Below are 25128 nucleotides of genomic sequence, written 5' to 3'. Positions count from 1 at the left end.
CCATATAAATACCTATGATTTGGCATAAATCCAACAAAACGCGCTCCCTAGTTTATATCTCGTTGAAAACGCTTGTGCTGTTTTGAAAATTCAACAATTACTACATTAAATATGCCTATAATGCATCCATAAAAAACATCATTAGTTTAAACAGCGTAGACCCCTTATCAATTCCTCGTGTTACATCTGTAAATTTTTGTAGCCTATATGAGAAAATATGTTCATAATTATATCATGTAGATTTTGCTGTTTTATTTCTACACCACGTTTACCATTTCTAAAGGTAGACCTGTATATTGGGCGACGCTAGGGAGGGACTAGCAGGTGCTTCAGCACCCCCAAGAAAGACCAATTAGCACCCCGATAGCACCCCCAAAAATGATTTCTGGAAGCAATTATATTCAGGCTGTATTCTATGGAAGCCCTGAACCGCATTTTGAAGAAAGAATAAAAACTCTTCTTGTTATTTCGAGATATTAAGTCGTTATTTAAAATCTCGTTATTTCGAAGGGGACATTCTAATCTGTATTAAGCCACATTAAGCGTTCTTATAATGGTTTTCTATGGGAGGAAAATGCTTAACGTGTAATTAAACGTTGCGTTCATATTCTGGGCTCATCTGATTTTTTGTACATAGCATAGCCTACTTTGTTATTATTTTAGTATCATAATGATTAATAAATGCACGCACAATTATCCGTGAACTTGATTTGAACAAATGCCTTTCAATTGTGTGTGCAAAATTCTGAATTAAATGCAATTTGTACAAATAGAGAGTCTGTAGGCCTAGCTACTATACTGTTATAGCCATTAAATAAGCACATTTAGTGTCATATTTGTTAAAATATTTTAATGTTTTTTTGTTTGTTTTTTCATTTATGTTGATTTATGAAAAGTGAACAGCACGAGTAAGATAGGATGTGCAATATGAGACATGGAGCGGGTCAGACATGATTTTGACCACTTCATTACGTTTTGTTTTGTAGAAAACCTTTCTTTAAAGTGAATTTCGTTTTGTATAAATTGTATCTTAATTTTAATCAATTTTTCATCAACCAAAGAAGCAAATAGGCCTATAAAAGAGAATATATAATAATGGAGGCGCCCGCGCGGTCACTTGCATTGCACGTTAACTGGAGCGCATCTCATCCTAACTTAACGAAACTCAGTGTATGCCTCACACAGACATGAGAAATACATCAAATACACAAAGCTTGAAATGTCTTTAAACGAAATAATTCAAAACGAAAAGAAAAAGGCTACTCTCTGATTATGTAATCCATTATGTGCATTTCTCTCTATAGGCGCGTTCACTACGGAGATCGTCAACTTCATCTTTGCAGCCTAATGCACTGGATTTACAAATGCACATCTTGCTTGTTGCACGCACACATATGTCGAAATAACAAGATATTATGTTGAAATAACATTATTTCTTTTTTCTGCTGAACACAAAAGAAGATATTTTGAAAAATGTCTGTAACCAAACAGTTGATGGACCCCATTGACTTCCATAGTAGGAAAAAAAAAATACTATGGAAGTCAATGGGGTCCATCAACTGTTTGGTTACAGACATTTTTCAAAATATCTTCTTTTGTGTTCAGGAGAAAAAAGAAATTCTTACAGGTTTGAAACAACTTGAGGGTGAGTAAATGATGACAGAATTTTCATTTTTGGGTGAACTATCCCTTTAATAATAGCCTACATCTTTTAGAATATTTGATTGAATGCTGAATGTTGCGCTTGTTCAATTTAATAAAATTAAAACTTTAATTGTGATCATTAAATATTTAGTGGCCAAGTTTTGCGCAGATCTCCCTGTCAATGATCTAGCACCCCCTCAGCACATGCGTTAAAAATTCTCTGGCGCTGCCCATTGTAGCCTATTATATAGCCTATATAAATGACTTCAAAAACATTGTTTTACATTTTCAGTTCTTTCATATTTTCATTCCATTTACAGTTTGCGATGGCCACAGACCTACTATCCATTTAATAATATATCAAGTTTCAGGATATTTTTGCTGATTATCAAATAATTCACATTTTCACCCCATCAATCTAAATGTATGTAAATGCTGCGTGACTTCTACGTGTTTTAATGGTCGCGCGCACGCTGAACATTCAAGCCGCATTTGAACCGAACTGGAGCTGAGGGCGTTACCATGGAAACGAGACAGCAGCTCAACTGACAATCAGCGAAACTCCGTCTCTCACTGTTGTTTGAACTACTTTAAGGTAAGTTTAGTCCATATAATTACACAAATAGTACATACAAATGTTTCTGAGACTTTCTTTCATGTAAATCACTCGCTTCCATTGAATATTTACTTTATAGAAATGGTTTCGTGTCTTTGAAAAAGTCCGTTAGCATCTAGCTAACTAGAGGTAACGTGAGCTGTAAGTTTGGGCTTTTAATCACATCTTATGTGTAGATGAGATATTTTGATAGTTTTGTAATGGTTTTGCTGACAATTGGTCAATGGATGAATGGAAATAAGCTAATTTATTTAACCTAAAAGTACGCACTGTATGGTTAATTCATAGTTATCACGTGACGTCACACCATTACGCCCACCTGGAGGGCAAGATAAGACTGCCCAGTCATTTTTATCAGGTTTGTAGTTAGTATTAATGTAGTAAAACAGTGTTAAAAGATCAAATTCAATATATTCCTCTTATTCATGATGCATACTTTGTACAGGTAAGCAGATGAACACAGAACAAATTATAACAAAATAATATTGTTTGTCCTCTCCCCTTTACAGTATTGTTTGCCATCTAGTCCTGATCACAGAGTTTAGCTCCAAACCCAATTAAGCAGACCTGAGCAGCTGATCCAGGATCACCAGAAACTCTGCAGAACTTTGGTCTGGACACCAGTGTTGTAAGTTCAGAACATATTGCAGGAGATCTCAACATTGTCTCTCAAGGTCCACTTACATGCAGAGGTTTACTCCAACCTAGTCCAGCACACCTGAACAAGCTAATTAAGGTGCTAAACTCTGGGTGCATATCACTCAGGCCCTAGCTCAGTAGTCAGTGGTTAAGGGATGTCTTTATCACAAAATCCTTACAGTGCACTGAAACATTCGCTCCCTAAAAACTCACTATTGGCGCTTTTCCATTACCAGTACCAGCTCGACTCGACTCGCCTTGTCTCGTCTCGCTTTTCGCTCCGTTTTCCATTGCAGATAGTACCTCCACAATTAATAGTACCTAGTCGTCATAGCGACGCCGCAGGAAACTGCCGTGACTTAATCTTCTACGCGAGACACACCCGCTACCCACACGCACAGGACAATGGAGGAAATCGTGTGTATGCTGTTTTTGTTTTTGCTGTTTTTTATTTAGGATACTCCGTCTGGCGCGTGGAATGATGACGCAGTGAATAGTGACGATTCTCTCTGACCAATCAGCAGTCTGCTGTGTTTTTTCACGTCACATTTTAGTATCGCCTCAGCTCGCTCAGAACCTCGCCGGAGGTGGTACGAAAAAAAGTACCTGGAAGCAGGTACAGGTACAAGTTTTACACAGTGGAAAACCAAACAAAGCCGAGGCGAGCTGGTACTGTGTAGTGAAAAAGCGCCATATGTTATCGGAAGTTCTGAAGCATAAAACTTTATCACACGAGACAGTTCGCTACAAAATGACATGTGATAGCTGATTTTAAAACACAAACCAATATTATATTTCAGCATAAACATACGTCGCTAGACAGGTAATGTCTAATCAAGCAAACATTTACAATTTATCTATGACTGAAATCTTGCACAAATATGTAGAGGGAAACCTCAAGTGTATACTTCACATTTTGGACAACCATTGTTTTTTTACATTTACATTTTGGTTATTGTTCTCTTTCTCACTTTAGATGCTGGAGAAAAAACAGCCAGGCTAAAGCATTCAAAGTGGAAACTTCTGTCGTGGCTCAATAATCCAGGACTGGGATGGTGGAAGGAGCAGAAGATCAGAGATCAGGAAGAGATCTACTCGTGCCCCTGAGGAACTGATTTACCTAATGCGTCAAACATTACCAAACATTTTCATCACTCACCTTCATGTCGTTGCAAACCTGTAAAACTTTCGTTCATCTTTGAAACACAAATGTAGATCTTTTTAATGAAATCTGAGAGCTTTCTGTCCCTCCATTTCACAATTTATGCAACTACAACTTCCAAGGTAGTAAAGACATTATAACAATAATCAATATGACTCCAGTGGTTTAACCTCAACTTTATGAAGTGAAGTGAATTGTTTGTGTGTGCAAAAAAAACCCCATTGCATCTTTATTCACAAAATATACATCTTTGACACGTGTTGACGGAGCACCACGATTCATCAGTGTTGTGTTGGCGAGAGAGCCGGCCATCTCATGGTGCAACATGCGTCTGAGATACATCATTTGTGAATAAAGATGTAATTGTTTGCGCACACAAGACATCTGTTAAAAATATCTTCATTTGTGCTCTCCACAAAAGTCTTATGGGTTTGGAGCGACATAAGGGTAAGTAATTAATGACAGAATTTACATTTTTGTGTGAACTATCCCTTTACTGTTTTCTAATGTGGTTATAATTGGTCATTGTTCTGTTTTATAAACATTTTCAATATTTGAAAGATTTATTGTTTTGAAAAAATGTTTATACAGAAAAGATAGATTCATTTGATCAAAAGTCACAGTAAAAACTTTTAAATTGTTTAAAAAAATAATGTTTCAAATAAATGTTGCTCTTTTGAAAGTTCTATTCAAAGAATACTGAAAACTGTATCATAGTTTCCACAAAAATATGAAGCCGTACAACTGATAATAATGATAAATGTTTCTTGAGAATCAAATCATCATTCTGAAGGATTCTGAAGGATCATGTGACACTGAAGACTGAAGTAATGATGCTGAAAATTCAGCTTTGCATCAGGAATAAATTACACACTTTATATATTTACATGTATATTTATGAAAAGTTATTTTTAATGTAGTAATATTTCACAATATAACTGTTTTTTAGGGTATGCTTGATCAAATGCAGGCTTAAGATGTGATCAGGAAAGTGTTTTTTATGTGAAAGATGTATTTGGTGTGTCAATAAATGGTTTGCTACTTATTTTGTGAATTTTCTTATTATGAATATTAAATATAATCATGAATTCACGGTTGAAATTAGGCCTGAAAAAGACGTCTTTTCAACTCACTTTACAACCTAATTTAGACGCGATTGGGACGTCATTTTATTGGCGTCTTTTCAACGACCTGAAAAAGACGGCTTTTCACCTTTCACTTTTCAACCAAATTTTAACGTTGTTTAGACGACTGGCAATGTCGTCTTTTCGACGTCTTTTCAACGAGTTTTTGCTGGGTGGGATGTGTATGAAAATTGCATTTTTATGAACAATATGGCATTAAAAGATAGTTTGAGCCACGAATCCTACCCCTAAACCTAACCATAACCATTTCTTAAAACTACCTAGGCAACAATTATAAAGAAAAACAACAGACAGACGAGTATCACAATAATTTATTTATCGTTCCTAATAACCATAATATACTAACCTTACAACACAACATCGATTCACAAAATACATCAATTTTATTAGCTTGATGTAATCCAAACCTTCAGAATCCATATATTATTTGCAAGAAAAAGATCCAAACTCAGCCCTTTATCCAGTAATCGTCATCTTGACCGTAAACGTCAAACCCCGCGCTTGTTATGAATTCAAATTCAAAAATTGCGCCCTCAAGGTTACTATGGTTACGGCAATATCAAACGCTCATTGGCTCTCGCCTCGCCTGCTTCGTCACAGATTACGTCATGCACATTCACATTTGAAATGAAGCGCGCAGCCCTCAGAGCGAACCGAACTACCGAACCGAAGACGGATTAACATTTTCATGGATTTGAATTAATAACTTAAATTCTGCTCTGTTACCTCATACAAAACCACTGCCAGAGAGGACTGCGACACATCGTCACGTGAACAACTTTTGGTACCGATTTTGACATTTTCTCAATAAATACATTATTGTGGATTATACTTGTCTGTCTGTTGTTTTTCTTTATAAATGTAGCCTACGTAACTTAGTTTTAAGAAATGGTTATGATTAGATTGGGGTAGGATTAGCAAACGTCCCGGGATAATGGTACGTGTAAGATTCACGTTTGAGGGTACGTGTAAGATTCACGTTTGAGGGTAACGTTACATGTGTATGATTCACGTTTGAGGACGTGTAAGATTCACGTTTGAGGGTACGTGTAAGATTCACGTTTGAGGGCGTTAAACTGTGACATCTACACGTTTTCCAAAGGGGACCAACGTGATTATTTCACGTCTTGTCGTGATACCGGGTTGCACAGTGTGTCTACGTTCAGTAGTTTGTCGTCGGCGAACTTTGTTACCGTTCATATTTGGTGGTATTCCACTCCTAATATATGTTCCCCATTCAGTTCATAAACTGCTGAGGCAGACAAGAATGAATGAATGAATGAATGAATCTCTGGCCAGAGAGGTGTGTGTGGAGTGTGTGAAAGTGAGAGTGTGAATTATGGTGTTCAGAGACATAAATTATGTCAATCAAAACAGCTGTATCTAAAAATTATAAAGTGACACACAGGGTAAAATATGACCCAACAGGGAAGAAAATATTCCCAATAAAATAACAACCATGGATGATTTTGACTAACTATCCTGAGCTGGGTTATTGTTGTGGTAGAAATAAACAATGCCACACAGGTACAGTGTATAACTTTGGGAAGGAAGAGAGCAAGCTAGCTTGCCCTGTCCACCCAATACTTAACGTTTTACTTTTTACAGGATGTCATGATGGATCTCATCGAACAGAACTGATTCTGTTCCAAATGTATAAAATATTGTCTTGTTACTGTTTAACATGAAATTTTACAGGTCTCATCGGAAAAAAAGGACGACCGGCCAGACAAGCAGATGAGTCTGGCGACATGATACATGTTGTCACTAACAAAAATACTTAAGGTCTCCATTCACAGGTTGTTCTTATGGTTCACTCCACAAACAAGGTCCAGTGGACTGCGGTTGTGTTCTGAGGGAAAATCTTGCAACTATCAGCAAGGTTGCAGTGTGTGACACCTCCGTCCAAGCTTCTCACCTTAGACTACACCAACCAGCTTGAGCCAAACGCCAACCAGCCCTCAGCAACCCCAAACGCCGACACCAACGACAACGCACAGCGTCAAGTGGGGGATCAAGGAAGTGCTAGTAACTTTTCCTCCCTTGCCAGCGTGGGAAAGCCCATTGCAACGGTTCGCAAAGAATCACCCTGGTGAAGATGGACCGTCCATGGGGCAACGAGATGATCGACACAGCTGGAGGAAGATGTGGACCAACTAATGCTTTAAGCTTAGTATAATAATTAATTTTGTGTGATGTTTATTGATGTTTTATTTGTTTTAATCAAACTATACCGTAGGACTTGAGTATTTCGATCTCATGATTTGAACAATTACTGATTAATTTGAAAATATTTCAGGTATATGTAAATTAAGAAGTAGAAAATCTCTTAATTCTGTAGAGTATAAGGACTCTAAATGGGTCATTACTGTAAAGATAATAAATAATCTAGGGACTATTTTTGAAGAAACTTAAGGGGTTTAGAACCCTAATTCAGATATCATAGATGCTAAAAAAAAAAAAATTTTTATAGTTGTAATGGTTGTTCTCTAATAAGAGAGAATAAGTTACTATGCTGGACTAGGTCCGAATAGATAATAGGGTAAACTTCTATAGCGATGAATGAATGACTAAATTAAATATTTTTTAGGTGTTTCCATTTGTTAAAATAGCAAAAGAAAAACTTTCAAAAGGAGATTGATTTTGGGAAACATATCAAATTAATTATTATTAGTTCGGCTTCCAGAAATGAAATCTGGACTCGTTTTGTTGAGAAAAGTCTTCAACGAATAAAAAATGATGTAGGGGGCACAAAGTTAAAACCTAGACCAAGAACAATGTAACATGTTTAAACATGTTAAATTTAAACTAAAATGAATCTAATCAGTTAAGACATTTCAGTGAAATAGAATATTTGCTCATAAAGCAAAATTCTAAAAAGTTCTCTTAATTCAGAATGAAGTTACGGATTTAATGATCTGGATCAATGGATCCATTATGAACTATTCCGCATTTCCAACAAATAGAGGCAGGACATGTTATATCCATCAGTTAATTCTGGGAAAAAAATTGGATTTTAGGATAGGTAATAAAAGATTAAATTACATGTCAGCAGCTAAGGCTATTATCATGGCAAGAGCTGGGTTGAGCTGAGTTAATTTTTAAATTAATGACATTGTTTGAAACAAGATAATACAGTTATTGATATTTGTGTTAAGGATAAAAATGAAAGTATTCTAGAACTTTTTGGTTAGATTTTATTACACAGATCCTTAAATAGATCTGACTAAGTAAAACAATCGCCTGCTTGAATTAAAAGCTAGTAAAATATGGTTAAGAAAAATGGTTAATCAGCAGTATCTAAAGGCCTAATAGATCAAGGTGATTCGAAATTTAGCAAAGGATAATGAAACTTGGTTCAAAGTTAAAAGGCAATGTACTATGGTATGGAGAAGTAAATGTCAAATTTTGTGTATGTTCTTTGAATGAACATGGGGTGGAATGTAATAGAAATTTTACATTTAGATGTGTTTTTTTACTCTTAGATGTGTTTTTACTTTTAGAAGTGTACAACTTGTATTAACATCTGTCACTTTATTTTTTACTCATAAGCATTTGAAGAAATATATTCATATAAGCTAAAGCACGTTATTAAAGATATGTAGCCATGTTTCAGAAAAGCATAAGTTAAGACAAGCTTGCAGGGACAAAATGTCCTGGGTGATAGACGGCAAAGAGACTATACGCACTCAAGTGACCCTGTACTTCAAGTGTCCTTTTGTGAGCTCCGAGTGTGAAAGTATGTGCGCAGCTTCAGATCAAAATAGGGATAGACAAAAGGTGTGAATTTTGAGCAGCAGCTAAAAACAGGAACTTGTAGTAGACGTGATATTGTTTTCTGTCTAGATATAGGTTATGTTAGACCAGAGATCTCGAACGAAAGACATATTACCTCTTAAGGTAACGAAGGCGATCTTTTGAGAAAACCAGGATGTGTTTTGTGTATATAAGCTGGGCAAAAAGCAGAAGTCGGGGCCTTCCCATACCAGATGCGTTCTGTATGTGAATGTCAATTTCTTGCAAGAAATAAAGATCTTTATAACCTTTGAAATCTCCAGCTGTCTTCCAATTATTACAAAAAGTTGAGGAGAGAATTTCCACGACACCTGTCATCATAAAATCCAGTTTGATGGCGTTTTACACCTATTGCTCGCTTGGCTATATAGTCAGATCAGATCTAAAATCTGTGATAGGAGCACGGATTGAGTCTGTGGTGAGACCACGGATAACTCCAACGTTCGTGATATGGTCACGTAATTGAATCTATTGATTCGTGCCACGGACACGTTTATTTCGTTATTTTTCGTCTTTCGTGATTACAGCTCGATTATTTCTGCCTGTCGGCTGCAGCAGAGAAGCTGTTTAATCAACATTTATTCACGAGATCTTATCGTGGTTTATGTTTTTTTTTTTTTATGTTATTATTTCGGTCTTATTGCCAGGGAAGCTGGATTGTTTTGCTGTTTATTGATATTTTTAAAATGATATTTTATTAGTAGGAAATCGCGCTGAAGAAGTCTCGTTCCGAACACATCGCGATATTTGGCATCAGTTCACGTGTGTCAGCTGTTGGTAAGTAGCCTAGTAAATAAATACCTAAATACGCTGTCCTAATAATGTGTGATATAATGTCTTTTCTGTTTGTCGATATTAATCTGCCAAACATATCTGCCATTTCCACGGAGACTTTGCGTTTCATTGCTTTCTAATTCAAAATATATGATTAAACACTGCCTGTCACGTGACGTGCTATAGGCTTAGATATTCATATCAGATTAAAAATAGTACAATTAGTTCCAAAGTTGTATTTGTAGTAGAAGCACAGTAAAAACAACACTTACCATGCTTTTACCACAGTAACATTAGTTTTACTGTGATAAGTGTAGTAAAAAGACAGTAATCACAAAACTTACCATGCTTTTACCACACTATTGGTAGTTTTAATGTGATACTTATTGTAAATGCACAGTAACCACAACACTTACCATGCTTTTACCACAGTAACCCTAGTTTTACTGTGATAGGGTGTGGTAAAAGGACAGTAACCACAAAACTGACCATGCTTTTACCTCTGTATTGATAGTTTTAAAGTGATATTTGTTGTAAATGCATATTAACCACAACACTTGCCATGCTTTTAACGCTTTATAATGTAACATCCAATATTTGTAAGGTAAATCAGTACTTTTTCCTTTAAATAATCCTATATATTATACATAATTATATTTTCTTTTCTCTTTTTTCAGCTGAAAAGACCAAAAGGGCCTTTCGGACTCAGTCAGCCCATTATTGTTTGAGGAGAAGTAAACGGAGGAGACGGAAAGCTGCAAAGGCAAATATTCACGATGGTATGTATGTGTTGGTTTTAACCCTAAATCAAACATTTTATCAAGCATTTGTTGTTTCTTAAAACTTTTCTCACAAAACCCATAGCCCAATCAGTACAAACATAGTCTGAAAGTCTTAATAATTCACAAGATTTAACAAGTTGTCAAATTCGTACGATACTCGTACATATTTGTGTACTCGTACACAATCCTGCAGCTTTTACTCCTAGTGCTGTCATTGGCTACTGCCTCAATTCCTGTACATATTTATCGCGATATTTGTAAATCAGTTGCGCCACTTCTTGGAAAGTTGTCGGATATCACACACACTGTGTTCATGTTCCAGTGATACATGATGTCTCTCCACACCTCATAACCTACCTCTGTTTGCAAGAGTGGAAAAGCTTATCTGACTTGTCACATGACATCAGATACTCGATTATTTTGTCATAATCAGAATGTTACACTGCTGATAACTGTCCCGTTTGCATGTAAATCATTTTCATATGATTATTGCTTGCTATTAAAGACATACTTTTATTCATAGAAATGCCCACATATCAGTGAACTTATAACATAAAAATGCTTTTAACATTTAATTATGCAACACTCTTTACAGAAAACATATCCCACAGTTATGGATAAACTCACAACGTCATCATCAAGTGCTGTGCTGGGCACATTGGGCAACAAGTGTCCTCCAACGTATTCGATCCGTGGCCAAGTTCTCCACATCTTCCCATGGGACACTGACATTCTTCAGGTCTTCATGAAACATCTGTCTCTGTGTCTTCCTTGGTCTTCCCTGTCTCCTGCATCCTCCTGGTGGTGTCCACTTCATCACTGTGTTTGGGTGTTGTTGTTTGGGCATGCGTAGGATGTGTCCAGCGAGGTGCACCCTTTGCTCTGTCACAGTTTCTGAAAGTCTTCATGTGGAGTCCCACTCCTCCTCAGGATCTCTTTGATATATGCAGAACCAATATTGAAAATAGTGATTTATCTTTTTCCATATTGTTAAAGCATTTTGTTTTCTCTTTTCAGCTTCATAAACTGTACTTGATTTCTGCCTAATGCCTTTATAAAAAAGGGTCAGTGCTCATCAGGTGTTTTGCTAAAGGACATATTTATTGCATAGTTACAATAAAAGTGACCAATAATCACAAGGATATAGAATGAAAGTTGAGAATGTAAAATGTTGTGCTTATGTTTTTGCCTATTTGTTCTTTAAAGCGACGAAACAAATGTATTTTCACATAACAAAGTTGAATCTCATATTTTGGTTTGTAAATATATAACTTCATCATAGCAATTTTTTGAACGTTAATGTATGTGTCACTATAATAGATTGCCCCTGTATCTGGATATTTTAAATTAACTGATTTTTATACTGTTGTGCAGTAGTTTTGGCGCTACATTTGTCTTTAAACAGTTTGACATTAAATATTGGAATAAGCTTTCAAAATTGTGTCCATTCATTGTGCTTTTGTTACATTTATTTGAATATAATTGATATATCTTTGACTATACATACACTGTAAATGTTAGAAGCACTTTAGTAGGCCTACATGCAATTATCTTTAATTAAAATACTGCAAAACTACTCCTGCTGTAGGCCTTTGCTTAGAAAAAAGTTTCTCTTTCAAATGTATTTATGCATCAGTCTAATCAAATAAGCAAATTTGTGTCATTGATCATGTGAACTCGTTTTTGGACGGTAACCACACAAAGAGTCTTTTGTTTTTAAATATGAGTGTTATAATTTAATTAGAAATAATACATGTTTAACAGCCTTAATTAAATATTTAAGGTATCTATCCCTGCAGCCGGAACCAGAAGAGATCTGTCATCATTTGCCATAAATGGGCATGTAAGTGTGACGCATTTATTCAGCTGGGTTTGTATTGGCTGTGACTTTATCGCAGAACTCTCTGTGATTGGACAATCGTTTAACCCATATAAACTGGCGCTTCATGTTACAAAGTATGGTTTGGTGTTATTATTACATTAGTTATACATTAAGATAACTATAAAGTGTCTCTATGTTGTGAGAAATTACTCCTTTACCGAGATCCTAACCCTAACCCTAAGCATGTCTGCACATTTCAATGAACTACAGAACAATGCTTCCTGTTCCACTGATAGAATGACAGAGATATGTGGGTAATGTAGTATAAAACGTTTAGTAATAAAACAATAAATGTTAAATAAATTATATATTTAATGGACAACTGGATATCTTCATTGCGCAAACCTTTATGACATATATGAGGGACAGGCTGAAATTTGATATTTTACTGTGAGCACTTTAAAAATAACCTTTATGCCAGCTTTCCATATATATCTGAAAACTGTGGCCAACATTATTTATTATACATAGCATAAGCAGTCGTCCTGCCGATTTTCTCTTTGATACACTAACCGGACTTCGAGTTACAGCCATTTGAAATGTGCATTTGTTTGCTCTTCTGGGGGCCATTGCTGGGCCATACAATCTACACAGATCTACACACACTATTACTATTACACAAGGGTAATGCACCATTCAGTAAAACAACAAAAAAACAGTGCCAACATTTCCTTTTCACCCCCCCTCTGATTGCTGCTTATATGCCTGACATCAGTGATATATGCTTTCATTCAAAAAGCAGTTGTAGATGTGCTAGAATGATCAACATGGATCATCTTCAATTAAGCGTTAAGTATTTATAGCAAGATAGCCCACTGTAGCCTCTTGTTATTCACATAGCTTCCTTTTATTTCACTGCAAACTGGCATACATGCAAGTATGTGCAACTTTTGTTGCATTGTTGTCCCAAATATCATTAACCAGATCTACATTTTTTTATGTCCCAAGTAAAAGAATCATGGTCATTAATTATATGTAGTAATTTATAAGTTATTAATTATATGTAGGCCTAGTTATTTTTTAATTAATTAAACTAAAGAAATAAGAAATTAAAATTTCTCAAATAAAAATGTTTATTTACTGTACCAAACACCACTTTCAATACACAATAGTCACCATACTTTATTAAACAACACTTTATTGGAGGACACAGAATAAAGTTAATAAAGTAGCATAAAGACAAATGAGATTCAAGATAAATAAAAATGTGTCTTCAAAAATACATTAACATCATAATAGTCCATTCACAGCTGCTGAAGCCATAAAATTAGTGCCAGAGAATCATATTCAGTCACCTACAGAAAACAGATTTGATATTGTGTTGGAAAATAATGATTCATTATCACAGCTAAACTGGTTTCTTGCTCTTCCCTGTACGTCTCTATCATGTTCGTGTTCTTCTTCCTCGTCTAAACAGTTTGTTCAGTTGAAGAACAGAAGAACAGAAGATGTGATCACTGATGTGGTGTAGCTTTTTCTCAACCAGGAGAAGAAGTCTCAACATCCCATTGTCAGGCGTTCTCCAGTCCTGGTCTGAAAGTAAAACAGAAAACAGAAAACATTCAAATAAAGTTGTTTAATGGACAGTCGGGTCAGCTTATGTTCTGCGTTATTTAAAGCAGTGATGGTTTACTCTGGCCCTCAGCGTCCACTGTCCTGCAGGTTTAGCTCCGACCTCAAACCCTCCTGCCTATTGTCTAGAAATAAACCTGAAGACTTTGGTTAAAATTTTCAGATGTGCTCGATTAGGGTTGGAGGTTAACTCTTAACTAACCTCAAAAAGTAGAATGCAAAGGGCCAGAGTTGCCTGTTCCTTACATAAATTTACAAAGCAGCATTATATAATATACACATTGAAGTATTTATTATATATATATATATATATATATATATATATATATTGGAGCACATAATATAAGCTAAGTACTGAACAAAAACTGTTTTACCCATATCAACAGCAACCTATTTTAAAAGATTTTTAAGAAAGGCATTGTCTCTTTTGAGCCTTTGCCAGTGATGCTTGATTTCTTTCCAGACAACATACTCTTCTGTCACTTGTTTCAAGAGCTTCACATGATCAAAAACCAAGTGAAAACCTGTACAATGTAAAATTGTCAACATCAAATTATGTACTACATTTTACAGCATTGTTTCAATTCAAGACATACCAATGGACTCGCTCACTTTTCTGTCTTCTTTGGGCACCAGATGTTCCTTCCTCACCCGAAACAAAGGACTTATTCGATTAGCTTGCGTTGATATAAGGACTGGTCTTCCTTCTCTGCTGTAAAACAAGATAGTCTCGACTTACTCTATGTGCAATTACTATTGTTCCTGAAACATAAATTAAGACAGTATTAAATAAGTTAATTTACCATATGATTCAGGAGAGAACATTTGATGAGTAAATACTGATTGCAATATTCTAGAAACTTCACCTGGGAAGGGCTGATCACGGCAAGATTCGCTGCGACTCACTAGTAGCTCTTGTAATGGTTGGCTCCTAAAAGAGCTGTTGAGTTTGATATTGTAGAGCTTTAAAAAAAAGGACTAAGCAATCCTGCAAAACAGAAAGGAAGGTAATTTTAATACATTACTTGCAAATAGTCAGTTTATAACTGTATGATATGTTTTCTGTAAAGAGTGTTGCATAATTAAATGTTAAAAGCATTTTTATGTTATAAGTTCACTGATATGTGGGCATTTCTATGAATAAAAGTATGTCTTTAATAGCAAGCAATAATCATATGAAAATGATTTACATGCAAACGGGACAGTTATCAGCAGTGTAACATTCTGATTATGACAAAATAATCGAGTATCTGAAGTCAGATAAGCTTTTCCACTCTTGCAAACAGAGGTAGGTTATGAGGTGTGGAGAGACATCATGTATCACTGGAACATGAACACAGTGTGTGTGATATCCGACAACTTTCCAAGAAGTGGCGCAACTGATTTACAAATATCGCGATAAATATGTACAGGAATTGAGGCAGTAGCCAATGACAGCACTAGGAGTAAAAGCTGCAGGATTGTGTACGAGTACACAAATATGTACGAGTATCGTACGAATTTGACAACTTGTTAAATCTTGTGAATTATTAAGACTTTCAGACTATGTTTGTACTGATTGGGCTATGGGTTTTGTGAGAAAAGTTTTAAGAAACAACAAATGCTTGATAAAATGTTTGATTTAGGGTTAAAACCAACACATACATACCATCGTGAATATTTGCCTTTGCAGCTTTCCGTCTCCTCCGTTTACTTCTCCTCAAACAATAATGGGCTGACTGAGTCCGAAAGGCCCTTTTGGTCTTTTCAGCTGAAAAAAGAGAAAAGAAAATATAATTATGTATAATATATAGGATTATTTAAAGGAAAAAGTACTGATTTACCTTACAAATATTGGATGTTACATTATAAAGCGTTAAAAGCATGGCAAGTGTTGTGGTTAATATGCATTTACAACAAATATCACTTTAAAACTATCAATACAGAGGTAAAAGCATGGTCAGTTTTGTGGTTACTGTCCTTTTACCACACCCTATCACAGTAAAACTAGGGTTACTGTGGTAAAAGCATGGTAAGTGTTGTGGTTACTGTGCATTTACAATAAGTATCACATTAAAACTACCAATAGTGTGGTAAAAGCATGGTAAGTTTTGTGATTACTGTCTTTTTACTACACTTATCACAGTAAAACTAATGTTACTGTGGTAAAAGCATGGTAAGTGTTGTTTTTACTGTGCTTCTACTACAAATACAACTTTGGAACTAATTGTACTATTTTTAATCTGATATGAATATCTAAGCCTATAGCACGTCACGTGACAGGCAGTGTTTAATCATATATTTTGAATTAGAAAGCAATGAAACGCAAAGTCTCCGTGGAAATGGCAGATATGTTTGGCAGATTAATATCGACAAACAGAAAAGACATTATATCACACATTATTAGGACAGCGTATTTAGGTATTTATTTACTAGGCTACTTACCAACAGCTGACACACGTGAACTGATGCCAAATATCGCGATGTGTTCGGAACGAGACTTCTTCAGCGCGATTTCCTACTAATAAAATATCATTTTAAAAATATCAATAAACAGCAAAACAATCCAGCTTCCCTGGCAATAAGACCGAAATAATAACATTAAAAAAAAAAACATAAACCACGATAAGATCTCGTGAATAAATGTTGATTAAACAGCTTCTCTGCTGCAGCCGACAGGCAGAAATAATCGAGCTGTAATCACGAAAGACGAAAAATAACGAAATAAACGTGTCCGTGGCACGAATCAATAGATTCAATTACGTGACCATATCACGAACGTTGGAGTTATCCGTGGTCTCACCACAGACTCAATCCGTGCTCCTATCACAGATTTTAGATCTGATCTGACTATATAGCCAAGCGAGCAATAGGTGTAAAACGCCATCAAACTGGATTTTATGATGACAGGACAAGACAAAATTGCAACACAGTCGACATAAAGCTTTCGAACAAGTGAGCAACATCACACCATCCAGTGAGTGAGGTCAGGTTGTTGAGGTCCGTGGTGCCATCACGGGACTTCAGTTTGGCTAACAGAATCAGACTGAATTTTTATGATGGCTGGACAATGCAATAGCTACAATAACAGAGAGGTTAAAGTCTTTATGGTATTTGGTGTTGGAAAATAAATAAATACTTAAAATGTTGTGTTTCCAAATGAGAAAGCACGTCCATTGAGTGAGATCTGTTCTCTGTCATTGAAACGGGTATCCGTGTGTGGACCACGGAAGGTGAGTGTCATTGACTTGCGCGTTGGAGTTATCCGTGGTCTCACCACAGACTCACTCCGTGCTCCTATCACAGATTTTAGATCTGACTATAGCCAAGCGAGCAATAGGTGTAAAACGCCATCAAACTGGATTTTATGATGACAGGACGAGACAAAATGTCAAGTTAATTACATGCCATTGCAACACAGTCGACCTAAAGCTTATAAGTTCCTAAACAAGCCAGCAACATTACAACGTCCATGAGTGAGGTCAGGTTGTTGAGGTCCGTGGTGCCATCACGGGACTTTGGTTAGGCTAACTGAAACAAACCGAAATTTTATGATGACAGGACAATGCAATAGCTTCAATAACAGTCAGGTTAACGTCATTATGGCATTTGATGTTGGAAAAGTTCACAAATACTTCAAATGTTGCGTTTCCAAATGAGAAAGCACGTCGATTGAGTGAGATCTGTACTCCGTCATTGAAACGGGTATCCGTGTGTGGACCACGGAAGGTCAATGTCATTGACTTGCATTGGAGTAATATCCGTGGCCGCATCACGGAATTTGGGGCGATTCCGTGATGGCTCCACGGATTTTGAGTTAAGGGCCCGTGGACATTTCACGGAATCCTGTGAGACCAGGTTGAAATAGGCTTACTAGCACTAAAACTATAACTGGTCATCACATCACAGGCTTGTTAAAGGAAAGTTTACTGCACACAACGGCTGCCACATATTTAATTTATTTATTTAGGCTACTCAAGCGCCCAGGGCATAATCAGGTTCATTTGAACAACAGGCTTATTTCCATAGCAATGTAGTATGAAATCTATACAGTAATAAGAACACTGGAATATAGTCAACATTTCAAAACCTTTGGCGATTTTAGGGGATTATTATTATTAATCTTCAGAGTTTTACAAGTCCTCAAAAAGTTTGTCCACTTAACAGCACATCTGCAAAACATTTCAGAAACGCGAGATCAAGAAACTAACTGGAAATTAAATAATAACAGGCCTTATTCATTCCATTTATAAACATTTCGTTTCATATAAACTGCCTATGCCTAACTGTGCGTTCACACACCGGTCGCGAATAGCGCGTCAAATTCAAAAAGGGATTATGTGAAATTCGCGCCTGCCGCGTCTAGTGATACGCTTGACCACTTTGTATCAATTCGCGCGTCAAGAGCTAAATTGACGAGCGTAAAAACAAAAGTTTGAAGCGAAATTTCGTCCGTTGTGAACGCACCATTAAAGGCTATGCGTGTGATGTGATAATGAGAACATATTTGCCTCTGCCCTTTTCTCTTCAGAGAACCTGTTGCTATCCACCGAACCAATGTTGTGGTTCTAACGGCACTGAACTTGAATGTCACGGCCGAACACCACTAGGCTATTTTAGTAATCACACAATAACTTGACAATTTAATTAAAATGTTATATCAATATAGGCCTACATATTCTTTTTACTTTTCTTTTTTTATGGGAATTTCCTGGTAAAATGAAGGTTAAAAAAATATTATTTTATATTTTATTTAGCCTTTCCACGGACCACCTGCAGTACCCTCACGGACCACTAGTGGTCCGCGGACCACAGTTTGAGAATGGCTGTTTTAGAAGAACGTTCTAAGAATAAAAATAAAACTTCCTGCTAAAAACTTTATAAGAATAAAGGGATAATGTTCTAAAAATGTTATGATTAAACATTTATAGAAGGTCATCATCACAAAACATTTTTAGAGTGTTCTTAGAGAATGTTATCCTACCTTTTAGGAGAAATAATGTTCTAACAATATTATTATTAAACATTTTTATAATGTTGTAAAAAAAAAATGTTATCTGAACTTTTAAAAGAACATTCTGGGAACAAAAATAAAAACACCCCCTGAAAACTTTCTAAGAACGTTAGAGAATAATGTTGTAAGAATGGTACACCTAAACATTTTAATAATGTTTTTAAATATTGTTATCCGAACATTTAAAAGAACATCCTGGGAACAAAAATAAAACTATCCGCTTACAACATTATAAGAACGTTAGAGAATAATGTTATAAGAATGTTATTACTAAACATTTTAATAATGTTTTTAGAAAATGTTCTCTAAACATTTAAAAAAACATTCTGGGAACAAAAATAAAACTACCCGCTGAAAACGTTCTATGAACATTAGAGAATAATGTTATAAGAACGTTATTACTAAACATTTTAATAATGTTTTTAAAAAAATGTTATCCGAACATTTATAAGAACATTCTGGGAACAAAAATAAAACTAGCCGCTGAAAACGTTCTGAGAAAATTAGAGAATAATGTTAAAAGAATGTTACTACTAAACATTTTAATAATGTTTTTAAAGAATGTTCTCCAAACTTTTAAAAGAACATTCTGGGAACAAAACTAAAACTAGCCGCTGAACACTTTCTAAGAACGTTAGAGAATAATGTTAAAAGAATGTTACTACTAAACATTTTAATAATGTTTTTAAAGAATGTTCTCCAAACTTTTAAAAGAACATTCTGAGAACAAAACTAAAACTAGCCGCTGAAAACATTTATAGAACAATACATGCTAATGTTCTTAGAACATTTTTAGAACAAAAAATTTCTAGCTGGGTAATCAGCAAAATATATACATGTAAACATTCATAATTTATATTTGAACATTCATAACTAAACAGCTGCTTTAATATTATTGCTGGACTGTATAACTCGTGGTACATCCCTGTTCAATTTGACATGTATGTTTTTATTTCAGTCAGGACCACTTTTGTCAAATGTGTATTTATTATAATGATAATGCAGTTAGTGTTGGCAATATGGGTCTGTTCTGGGCAAAATATAACATTAATTATAACATGAGTTGTTGTAAACAAGCCAAAATACATGAGGGAAAGGATGATGTACATGTAACTTAGTGGTGTCACTGAATTAAATCCAGCGTGAAGCCATGCAACAGAAATATTTACTTAGAACTTCATTTAGACCCTGGTTCCTGCGGTGTAAACAGACTGAGTACCACCCCAAAGTTCCTAGTTCCTGGGGAAAGTTCCTGCGGTGGAAACGCGACTTGACATTCTTCTTTCAGACGAATACAATCTGAGCTTTATTAAAAAATATCCTGGCTCTTCCATGCTTTATAATGGCAGTGAATAGGAGCCCAAAATTTGAAAGCAAAAAAGTGGATCCATCCATTATAAAAGTAATAAAGTATTCCACATGACTCTGGGGGGTTAATTAAGGCCTTCTGAAGCGATACGTTTGTGTAAGAAAAATATCCATATTTATAACTATAGAGATTTAACTATATCGACTAAAATAACTAGATTCCAGCAGACGGCCGTACGCAAGTCGACTTACATCAAAAGAGTCACAGTTGACGATGTATGACGTAGATGTAGGAGTAGCGTAAGCTTTGACGTCTCTCGCTTTTCAAACAAACAGGGCTGTGCAACAAACTCAAGATCCTAAAACGTTGGATGGATGCACTTTTTTGGGCTTAAAATGTTTGGCTCCCATTCCCTGCAATTATAAAGCTTGGAAAAGCCAGGACATAATATAACTCCGATTGTATTCGTCTGAAATAACCTAGGATGGCTTCAGGGTGAGTAAATCATGGGGTAATTTTCATTTTTGAAACAAGTGTGAACAGCAAAACAAAAAAAATCACATGAAATGTGATTTTTACAAATCCGTTTTGAACTACATTCATGTGGTTTAAAACCCTGTTCAAATCACATTTCTGGAAATCTGTTTCAGTCTGACTGCTCTGATTGGATTTCACGTGGTTTGTCACTTTCTCACGCCACAATAGACGTAAACACGTCAGACATTGTTATAGGAAACATGCTGAAAGTCGCTGCAGAAACAAGGTTCTGTTGTTAAAAAGTGTCGGTCAAGTAGAAAATGACAATATAGACGTGTTGAATTATGAGTCTGGCGGAGATGAACACAGAATAAAGCCACACACGTCCTACGTTTCTGTCGCTGCCTCAGAAGACGCAGGACTCCAACACGACCACTACATATTGTCACGTTGTAAATAAGAAAACATCTTTATCTGTACGAATCCCTCCATGTTGTCGTTGATGTCATTGGCGTTTGCCTCCCAACTCAACGTCATTGACATTGAAACCACGGGACTCACAAATCAGATCCAAACAGTTGCGATACATAGTTTGGAAGGTCAATAGTTTAGATCAGATTCCAGTCGGATACACAAATAATTGGATTTGGACTGACAGTGTGAACACAGACTTTTTATCTGTTTGTGTTTGAACCAAACAAACCCCTAATGATTAGAATTAATCTCTTTGTGAAAATTATTATTTTGTTTCATTTCATACTCCTTCTGTTTACTGTTTTTTTTGTTTTTTTTCGTGTTTATAAAACATGAACACATTTGTGTGTAAACGCATCCTCATCACTCATTTGTTTATTTCCACATTTAGACGTTCAGACTGGACAATATTTCCATCTCTGACGTGAAACAGGAGAAACAGTGAGTGTTATTGTTCTTGTCATATTTCATGAAATTTCATTCGAATGCTATTTTAGAAATAAAACAAATATTACTGGTATAACATTGGCCAGTGAATTTTACACAGAATTTTAGCTTGCCCAACACTGTGTATTATTCACATGTAATTCACCCTAAAAAAAAGTAATAATAATATAATCATATATTGTTTCTTCAACTTATTAAACTATCTGACTTTACTGCCACTATCCGTTTCTGCTACTCTTTCATATTTATAGTGTGTGATTTGCAAAATACCTATCATAGCCTACATCACATATCATAGGGTGACCAGATATCCCCGGTTTCAGGGGACAGTCCCCGTTTTTGTTTGCCTGTCCCTGGCTGAACACGGAAAAAAACTACCTCTGTCCCCGTTTTGTTTTTGAAGACACAACAAAGGTTTTTTAATCAGATTGATAGTCAAATTGGAAATATCCCAGTTTTTTCCCCCTTTTCGGGGATAATGTTCCCAGTTTTGATCTCGGACATCTGTTTATTTTATATCATATATCAGAATATTCTATTAATGTTGTTAAGCCCACTATGAATATTAAAATACGCTGAACCATGTGTCCTGTATCATAACTACATGGATGACCTTTGCAGCAAAAAAACAAAAAAGTGTGAAAATCAGTTCGATATTCAGTGAGGTATGATTAATTAAATGTGCTGACAGCTCATTGCACCTGCCAAACAGATTACACTGAGTGGTGCGGGTGACCGGTCCAAGATGGCGGCCCCACGGCTCGTCAGCGCCAGTAGACGGTAGCGGTCGATGCGCCGTCTACTCTCTATTATGTCTATGGGTGAAACCATGGATATTCCAGAAACAGGCTCAAGGGGCTTTCCCGAACCGGTGTAGAGAGCTGGAGTTAGCGGAAACCTCCGATTTGAAAAACATTTGCTCGTTAAAGGAACTTATCAGTTCAAACATACAGAGGAGAAACACGAACAACTGGGATTGTACGTCCGCAGGGGAATGTCTGATGATTACACTACGGTTCTTGGCAACAGGTAAGCAAGCTAAAGGTTATTCTTTGTTTTAACATTGCATTACAACACCTTTTCAGTTGTGTACATTTCGGTGTATTATTAAGCTTTATAAAAGTGAAAAGAAATTGATTATTTCGGATGGCAATTGTAGCCTACTTAAAAAGAAACAACATATAAAACATAATTATGGTTGTTCATAGCACAATAGCTGTAATAATTAATAACAATGTATGATTTTAATGTAATGTAATGTAAGGAAATTGCAGTAAAAGTGTTTGATTTGATTCTGGAAAAGGTGTGGAAAATTGATAATGGAGTTAAGTGATTGTAATCTTTGCAGGAGAAAGCTTCAAGAGCCTTTCTTACCAGTTCCGAGTGGGAATGTCTATCTACCAGGTCTTAAAAGAGAAATGCCTGAAGGTATGCATGTATATGTTTTTTGTTCTTTTTCTCTCTCAACATTTATAGTGCAGTTTGTACACATTCGGACATTGAAACATCCCAAATTGACTACGAGTTAAACTCATTTTTGTTTTAATTTGACTGTTTTCAGTGCCCAGACACAGTGGAAGAGTGGCAGCAAGTTGCCATTGGATTCCAGGCTCAGGGGAACTTCCCAAACTGCCTGGGTGCTCTGGATGGGAAGCACATCAACATTTGTCTCCCACCAGGAACTGGATCGACATTTTACAACTACAAGCGTACATTGTTCTAATGGCACTGGTTGACCGCAATTACAGATTCCTTTATGTTGATGTGGGCTGCAGTGGGCGTATTTCAGATAGTGGAGTGTGTGGTGGATGTTCATTACAGGATGCTTTGCACCATGACCTCGGGTGTTTGGCTCGAGGTCATGGTGCAAAGGACCCTAGGTTGATTTTACTCCGAACCATCCCTTTAAGTTATTTCTCCAGCTAAGGAACAAATCCAAGTGATGGCGCCGGCGCATCGCGCTTACACGTATTATCAGTTCACTTCTGGCATTGCTAACTTGACATCACAGCCTGTTCATTATAGAAATAAAACAGTCCAACAAACATATAAAAAGTTATTCTGCTTAATTTAATTAATCTTTTGTACAATATAAAGGCTGTGCCGGTCAGTCAACTTTCTGTTATTCCAAACTCCCCAGAGTGTAAACAGAGTACTCCCCCCGTATGTAAATGGTTAGGACTAGAAGTGTGGAGAAGGGGTGATGGAGGGATGCTGCTAAACTGTCAATGAATTGAGGAGAGAATATTTATTTTATTGTCAGCGTTGTTGAGGTTTGTATGATGAGTGCACAATTTTTACACAAAAGATGTTATAACATTTTTGCAAGATATCACACAGATCTCTTCAGGGCTGCCAACTCTCACGCTCTCAGCATGAGACTCACGCAACTGACACTTTTCACACGCTCTCACGCCACACATACATTTTCTCACGCAGAGAAAAATCGCTAAGAAGAGGACACTGAAACCGACAGACAAAACAGAACAAGTTACTTTACATGTGAAATAAATATTAACCTCTCAAATTCTGTAAAACAACACGTCTTCCCCCCGTATGTAAATGGTTAGGACTAGAAGTGTGGAGAAGGGGTGATGGAGGGATGCTGCTAAACTGTCAATGAACAAAGGAGAGACTGCTGAATATATATATATATATACACCTCTTATCAATGATTGCTGAGTGCTCTCCACTCGTGTTTATTATCTGAACGTGCTCCTCCCGAACTTTGTTAATAAAACATAATATGTTAGAGTACATGTGGCATACCACAAATTCATGTTGAGATTTACTGTGTATGTCTTTTATTAGTAAACCTTTTGTGTGTGTGTTTGGGTTTTTATAAATGTAAAATAATTTTTCTTCTAAGTCAGTTCAGTTGAGCTGGTGCTCCTTTGAATTAGTTTCAACATCAAATACAGTTCACAAGATATTTTATTCTCAACTTCCACTTTTTCCTTTAAGAATAAACTATATTTAATTTAATTGAGACAAACATTGATGCTCACAAAGTAATGTTTTATTGTATGACTAGTGCAAAACACAGGCGTGATTAGAAGAAAGTTGCCAAAACACCAAGATCCCATGAAATCAACTGATGTGATTTAAAAAAAAAAAATTTTTAAGCCATCGTCTACTTTCTAGTTGACTGCAAGTACATTGGATTGAACAGACTGTGTAAAAAAATATTGAGTTGTGTTTCTGGAAGTGATTAAATTTAAAATGTAAATAAAGCCACATACTGAAATTTATTTTGATTTCATGGGGTCTTTAAAACGTATATATATATATATACAAAGACAAAACCAAACAAAAGCTCTCCATCTCACCAAAACCACCCATTTCATCCCCAATCCAACCATTCGAAATTAGACAAACAATTAGAGTCATTCTAATAAACAATTACATTCGTGTCAA

At 35.9% G+C, this 25128-nt stretch overlaps 1 protein-coding gene and 3 long non-coding RNA genes across 6 annotated transcripts in view; 3 read left to right on the top strand and 1 right to left on the bottom strand.

Moving 5' to 3' along the window:
- The window catches only part of LOC309493250 (C-type mannose receptor 2-like), a 104946-nt gene that overhangs the window by 33630 nt on the left and 46188 nt on the right, over positions 1 to 25128 (bottom strand). The gene's annotated exons all lie outside the window — the stretch shown is intronic.
- On the top strand, positions 181 to 4136 carry LOC309493367. Of its 2 annotated transcripts, none has more exons than XR_014203874.1 (3): positions 181 to 2239; positions 2770 to 2888; positions 3876 to 4136. It is a non-coding gene; the product is annotated as an uncharacterized lncRNA (long non-coding RNA). The 2 variants fall into 2 exon arrangements; XR_014203875.1 differs by lacking the exon at positions 181 to 2239 and adding an exon at positions 2377 to 2618.
- On the top strand, positions 9648 to 11995 carry LOC309493355. The gene is made up of 3 exons (XR_014203861.1): positions 9648 to 9778; positions 10453 to 10554; positions 11153 to 11995. It is a non-coding gene; the product is annotated as an uncharacterized lncRNA (long non-coding RNA).
- On the top strand, positions 22640 to 23995 carry LOC309493365. Of its 2 annotated transcripts, none has more exons than XR_014203871.1 (3): positions 22640 to 22740; positions 23060 to 23139; positions 23273 to 23995. It is a non-coding gene; the product is annotated as an uncharacterized lncRNA (long non-coding RNA). The 2 variants fall into 2 exon arrangements; XR_014203872.1 differs by having other exon boundaries at positions 22640 to 22755.

Source organism: Leuciscus leuciscus (assembly GCF_965113295.1).
Source record: "Leuciscus leuciscus genome assembly, chromosome: 2".
Taxonomy (NCBI): domain Eukaryota; kingdom Metazoa; phylum Chordata; class Actinopteri; order Cypriniformes; family Leuciscidae; genus Leuciscus; species Leuciscus leuciscus.
The sequence above is the reverse complement of the archived record's forward strand: the minus strand, read 5'-3'. Positions and strand labels throughout refer to the sequence as shown.